The 6,000-nt window shown below is 48.6% G+C and overlaps 4 non-coding genes across 4 annotated transcripts; all 4 read right to left on the bottom strand.

Annotated features, from left to right (window-relative positions):
* Nucleotides 1-470: 470 nt before the first annotated feature.
* LOC142674804 (U2 spliceosomal RNA) lies at nucleotides 471-661 on the bottom strand. The gene has a single exon (XR_012851890.1). It is a non-coding gene; the product is annotated as a U2 spliceosomal RNA (small nuclear RNA).
* Nucleotides 662-1,891: 1,230 nt separating this feature from the next.
* Nucleotides 1,892-2,082, bottom strand: LOC142674803 (U2 spliceosomal RNA). The gene has a single exon (XR_012851889.1). It is a non-coding gene; the product is annotated as a U2 spliceosomal RNA (small nuclear RNA).
* A 1,231-nt stretch (nucleotides 2,083-3,313) lies between these two features.
* Nucleotides 3,314-3,504, bottom strand: LOC142674802 (U2 spliceosomal RNA). Its single transcript, XR_012851888.1, has one exon. It is a non-coding gene; the product is annotated as a U2 spliceosomal RNA (small nuclear RNA).
* Nucleotides 3,505-4,742: 1,238 nt separating this feature from the next.
* Nucleotides 4,743-4,933, bottom strand: LOC142674801 (U2 spliceosomal RNA). Its single transcript, XR_012851887.1, has one exon. It is a non-coding gene; the product is annotated as a U2 spliceosomal RNA (small nuclear RNA).
* Nucleotides 4,934-6,000: the final 1,067 nt, after the last annotated feature.

Genomic DNA, 6,000 nt, shown 5'->3' with positions numbered 1-6,000 from the left:
AACTGCAATTCTTACTCCTTCTTGAAATGTAGGGACGACAGTACAATCCATCACATCCATCTAGTGTACACAGGTAGGTTCATTGTGGCGGGCGGGCGGGCGGGCGGCTTTAATGGCTGTTTGCTGTTCCCCTACTCCACTCCACTATTTGACTGTGGTGCTGCATCAATCAGTGGCTGGCTCAGGTGCAGCTCTTTAACTTACCTAAAAGGGAGGGCGGAGAGAAGACAAGGAAGGTGAATGAGCTGTTCCAATGTGAAATGCCGGAAACACAGACACACAGACGACACAAAACAAGAGGTGGCAATGTATTCATTAATTGCATTTAATCAATTAGCTCATTATCACTCATGCATTGTCCAACAGGTGTTGAAATAATGGGATTAAAAGGGGAGATCCCTTCAGAAAGACAGAAACAATGGCAAACACAAAAAACACTTTTGGAATCTGATTTTAGTCAACACATAAGGAAAGGGTGCACCGGTCCTGGAAATACTGCAATACCAGGTCAATGCGTGGAGTGGACAGAGCAAGCTCTATTTCCATCTCCCTGTTCTAAAAATCCATTTAATATATGGTCCCCAGATAGGGGACGTATCAGATATTAAACTGATAAGAACAGATACTACACTTGATCTTAGCCAAAAGGCCGAGAAGCGATAACCCGAACGGGCCGCGCGTTGCCCGAGCCTGCCCGATACTGCTGTTCAGCCCTTGCAGCGATTCAGCCTACTTCTAGGCAATTCCATGGGGCCCTGCAGGCTCACACACTCACAGCTACACGGGAGGTGAATAAAGGCCGGAGAGGAAGCCAGACAGGATTTGCTTCTTTTGCTTGCACCACAATGCAGTGCTGAAAGAGGAGGAATCTACATAAAAACGCCTTCCTGGCAATGCCCAAATGCCCTGCTGCCATGCAGATAAACACTGGCAGCGGCAGCAAGTGCATGCCCACAGCCACCCCTTGTTCCTTCACACCTTGTATCAGCTGTAATCCAGTCCAGTCCAGTGCTGCCTGCTGAGCAGCACTGACCAACACTGCCTGGGCCCAGGCTTTTATCTCTGAGGCCCCATTATGATGTCAGAAAGCTGGCTCTGGCTCCTCAGGGCTCCACTATGACACGTGCAAAGTTCCGTCTGAACTTTATATAAGACGGTGCGGCTCAGTCAGTCACTCAGTGTTGCCTGAGAGGGCAACACTGCAACAGCCGGCCGCCAGGCTGTCTTTTTTTGCACAGCTAGTTGCCTCCAGGAGGCCACAAGAGGGAGACAAGGGACTGCAAAATGGAAAATAAGCATCCACCAACTTTACAGACAACTTCTCCTTGCTCCTACAACCTCCATCCTTGCACAGTTTGTTATTCTTCTAGGTAACATAGTAACAAATCCAAATTGCTGCTCTCTTTGTAGGCAAGCAAGGCTTTGTTGCAACTGCAATTCTTACTCCTTCTTGAAATGTAGGGACGACAGTACATTCCATCACATCCATCTAGTGTACACAGGTAGGTCCATTGTGGCGGGCGGGCGGCTTTAATGGCTGTTTGCTGTTCCCCTACTCCACTCCACTATTTGACTGTGGTGCTGCATCAATCAGTGGCTGGCTCAGGTGCAGCTCTTTAACTTACCTAAAAGGGAGGGCGGAGAGAAGACAAGGAAGGTGAATGAGCTGTTCCAATGTGAAATGCCGGAAACACAGACACACAGACGACACAAAACAAGAGGTGGCAATGTATTCATTAATTGCATTTAATCAATTAGCTCATTATCACTCATGCATTGTCCAACAGGTGTTGAAATAATGGGATTAAAAGGGGAGATCCCTTCAGAAAGACAGAAACAATGGCAAACACAAGAAACACTTTTGGAATCTGATTTTAGTCAACACATAAGGAAAGGGTGCACCGGTCCTGGAAATACTGCAATACCAGGTCAATGCGTGGAGTGGACAGAGCAAGCTCTATTTCCATCTCCCTGTTCTAAAAATCCATTTAATATATGGTCCCCAGATAGGGGACGTATCAGATATTAAACTGATAAGAACAGATACTACACTTGATCTTAGCCAAAAGGCCGAGAAGCGATAACCCGAACGGGCCGCGCGTTGCCCGAGCCTGCCCGATACTGCTGTTCAGCCCTTGCAGCGATTCAGCCTACTTCTAGGCAATTCCATGGGGCCCTGCAGGCTCACACACTCACAGCTACACGGGAGGTGAATAAAGGCCGGAGAGGAAGCCAGACAGGATTTGCTTCTTTTGCTTGCACCACAATGCAGTGCTGAAAGAGGAGGAATCTACATAAAAACGCCTTCCTGGCAACGCACAAATGCCCTGCTGCCATGCAGATAAACACTGGCAGCGGCAGCAAGTGCATGCCCACAGCCACCCCTTGTTCCTTCACACCTTGTATCAGCTGTAATCCAGTCCAGTCCAGTGCTGCCTGCTGAGCAGCACTGACCAACACTGCCTGGGCCCAGGCTTTTATCTCTGAGGCCCCATTATGATGTCAGAAAGCTGGCTCTGGCTCCTCAGGGCTCCACTATGACACGTGCAAAGTTCCGTCTGAACTTTATATAAGACGGTGCGGCTCAGTCAGTCACTCAGTGTTGCCTGAGAGGGCAACACTGCAACAGCCGGCCGCCAGGCTGTCTTTTTTTGCACAGCTAGTTGCCTCCAGGAGGCCACAAGAGGGAGACAAGGGACTGCAAAATGGAAAATAAGCATCCACCAACTTTACAGACAACTTCTCCTTGCTCCTACAACCTCCATCCTTGCACAGTTTGTTATTCTTCTAGGTAACATAGTAACAAATCCAAATTGCTGCTCTCTTTGTAGGCAAGCAAGGCTTTGTTGCAACTGCAATTCTTACTCCTTCTTGAAATGTAGGGACGACAGTACATTCCATCACATCCATCTAGTGTACACAGGTAGGTCCATTGTGGCGGGCGGGCGGCTTTAATGGCTGTTTGCTGTTCCCCTACTCCACCACCACTATTTGACTGTGGTGCTGCATCAATCAGTGGCTGGCTCAGGTGCAGCTCTTTAACTTACCTAAAAGGGAGGGCGGAGAGAAGACAAGGAAGGTGAATGAGCTGTTCCAATGTGAAATGCCGGAAACACAGACACACAGACGACACAAAACAAGAGGTGGCAATGTATTCATTAATTGCATTTAATCAATTAGCTCATTATCACTCATGCATTGTCCAACAGGTGTTGAAATAATGGGATTAAAAGGGGAGATCCCTTCAGAAAGACAGAAACAATGGCAAACACAAGAAACACTTTTGGAATCTGATTTTAGTCAACACATAAGGAAAGGGTGCACCGGTCCTGGAAATACTGCAATACCAGGTCAATGCGTGGAGTGGACAGAGCAAGCTCTATTTCCATCTCCCTGTTCTAAAAATCCATTTAATATATGGTCCCCAGATAGGGGACGTATCAGATATTAAACTGATAAGAACAGATACTACACTTGATCTTAGCCAAAAGGCCGAGAAGCGATAACCCGAACGGGCCGCGCGTTGCCGGAGCCTGCCCGATACTGCTGTTCAGCCCTTGCAGCGATTCAGCCTACTTCTAGGCAATTCCATGGGGCCCTGCAGGCTCACACACTCACAGCTACATGGGAGGTGAATAAAGGCCGGAGAGGAAGCCAGACAGGATTTGCTTCTTTTGCTTGCACCACAATGCAGTGCTGAAAGAGGAGGAATCTACATAAAATCGCCTTCCTGGCAACGTCCAAATGCCCTGCTGCCATGCAGATAAACACTGGCAGCGGCAGCAAGTGCATGCCCACAGCCACCCCTTGTTCCTTCACACCTTGTATCAGCTGTAATCCAGTCCAGTCCAGGGCTGCCTGCTGAGCAGCACTGACCAACACTGCCTGGGCCCAGGCTTTTATCTCTGAGGCCCCATTATGATGTCAGAAAGCTGGCTCTGGCTCCTCAGGGCTCCACTATGACACGTGCAAAGTTCCGTCTGAACTTTATATAAGACGGTGCGGCTCAGTCAGTCACTCAGTGTTGCCTGAGAGGGCAACACTGCAACAGCCGGCCGCCAGGCTGTCTTTTTTTGCACAGCTAGTTGCCTCCAGGAGGCCACAAGAGGGAGACAAGGGACTGCAAAATGGAAAATAAGCATCCACCAACTTTACAGACAACTTCTCCTTGCTCCTACAACCTCCATCCTTGCACAGTTTGTTATTCTTCTAGGTAACATAGTAACAAATCCAAATTGCTGCTCTCTTTGTAGGCAAGCAAGGCTTTGTTGCAACTGCAATTCTTACTCCTTCTTGAAATGTAGGGACGACAGTACATTCCATCACATCCATCTAGTGTACACAGGTAGGTCCATTGTGGCGGGCGGGCGGGCGGGCGGCTTTAATGGCTGTTTGCTGTTCCCCTACTCCACTCCACTATTTGACTGTGGTGCTGCATCAATCAGTGGCTGGCTCAGGTGCAGCTCTTTAACTTACCTAAAAGGGAGGGCGGAGAGAAGACAAGGAAGGTGAATGAGCTGTTCCAATGTGAAATGCCGGAAACACAGACACACAGACGACACAAAACAAGAGGTGGCAATGTATTCATTAATTGCATTTAATCAATTAGCTCATTATCACTCATGCATTGTCCAACAGGTGTTGAAATAATGGGATTAAAAGGGGAGATCCCTTCAGAAAGACAGAAACAATGGCAAACACAAGAAACACTTTTGGAATCTGATTTTAGTCAACACATAAGGAAAGGGTGCACCGGTCCTGGAAATACTGCAATACCAGGTCAATGCGTGGAGTGGACAGAGCAAGCTCTATTTCCATCTCCCTGTTCTAAAAATCCATTTAATATATGGTCCCCAGATAGGGGACGTATCAGATATTAAACTGATAAGAACAGATACTACACTTGATCTTAGCCAAAAGGCCGAGAAGCGATAACCCGAACGGGCCGCGCGTTGCCCGAGCCTGCCCGATACTGCTGTTCAGCCCTTGCAGCGATTCAGCCTACTTCTAGGCAATTCCATGGGGCCCTGCAGGCTCACACACTCACAGCTACACGGGAGGTGAATAAAGGCCGGAGAGGAAGCCAGACAGGATTTGCTTCTTTTGCTTGCACCACAATGCAGTGCTGAAAGAGGAGGAATCTACATAAAAACGCCTTCCTGGCAACGCCCAAATGCCCTGCTGCCATTCAGATAAACACTGGCAGCGGCAGCAAGTGCATGCCCACAGCCACCCCTTGTTCCTTCACACCTTGTATCAGCTGTAATCCAGTCCAGTCCAGGGCTGCCTGCTGAGCAGCACTGACCAACACTGCCTGGGCCCAGGCTTTTATCTCTGAGGCCCCATTATGATGTCAGAAAGCTGGCTCTGGCTCCTCAGGGCTCCACTATGACACGTGCAAAGTTCCGTCTGAACTTTATATAAGACGGTGCGGCTCAGTCAATCACTCAGTGTTGCCTGAGAGGGCAACACTGCAACAGCCGGCCGCCAGGCTGTCTTTTTTTGCACAGCTAGTTGCCTCCAGGAGGCCACAAGAGGGAGACAAGGGACTGCAAAATGGAAAATAAGCATCCACCAACTTTACAGACAACTTCTCCTTGCTCCTACAACCTCCATCATTGCACAGTTTGTTATTCTTCTAGGTAACATAGTAACAAATCCAAATTGCTGCTCTCTTTGTAGGCAAGCAAGGCTTTGTTGCAACTGCAATTCTTACTCCTTCTTGAAATGTAGGGACGACAGTACATTCCATCACATCCATCTAGTGTACACAGGTAGGTCCATTGTGGCGGGCGGGCGGCTTTAATGGCTGTTTGCTGTTCCCCTACTCCACTCCACTATTTGACTGTGGTGCTGCATCAATCAGTGGCTGGCTCAGGTGCAGCTCTTTAACTTACCTAAAAGGGAGGGCGGAGAGAAGACAAGGAAGGTGAATGAGCTGTTCCAATGTGAAATGCCGGAAACACAGACACACAGACGACACAAAACAAGAGGTGGCAA

This window comes from Rhinoderma darwinii, assembly GCF_050947455.1.
Source record: "Rhinoderma darwinii isolate aRhiDar2 chromosome 2 unlocalized genomic scaffold, aRhiDar2.hap1 SUPER_2_unloc_21, whole genome shotgun sequence".
Classification (NCBI taxonomy): Eukaryota; Metazoa; Chordata; class Amphibia; order Anura; family Rhinodermatidae; genus Rhinoderma; species Rhinoderma darwinii.
Note: the sequence above shows the minus strand (reverse complement) of the source record. Positions and strands in the feature narration are given on the sequence as shown.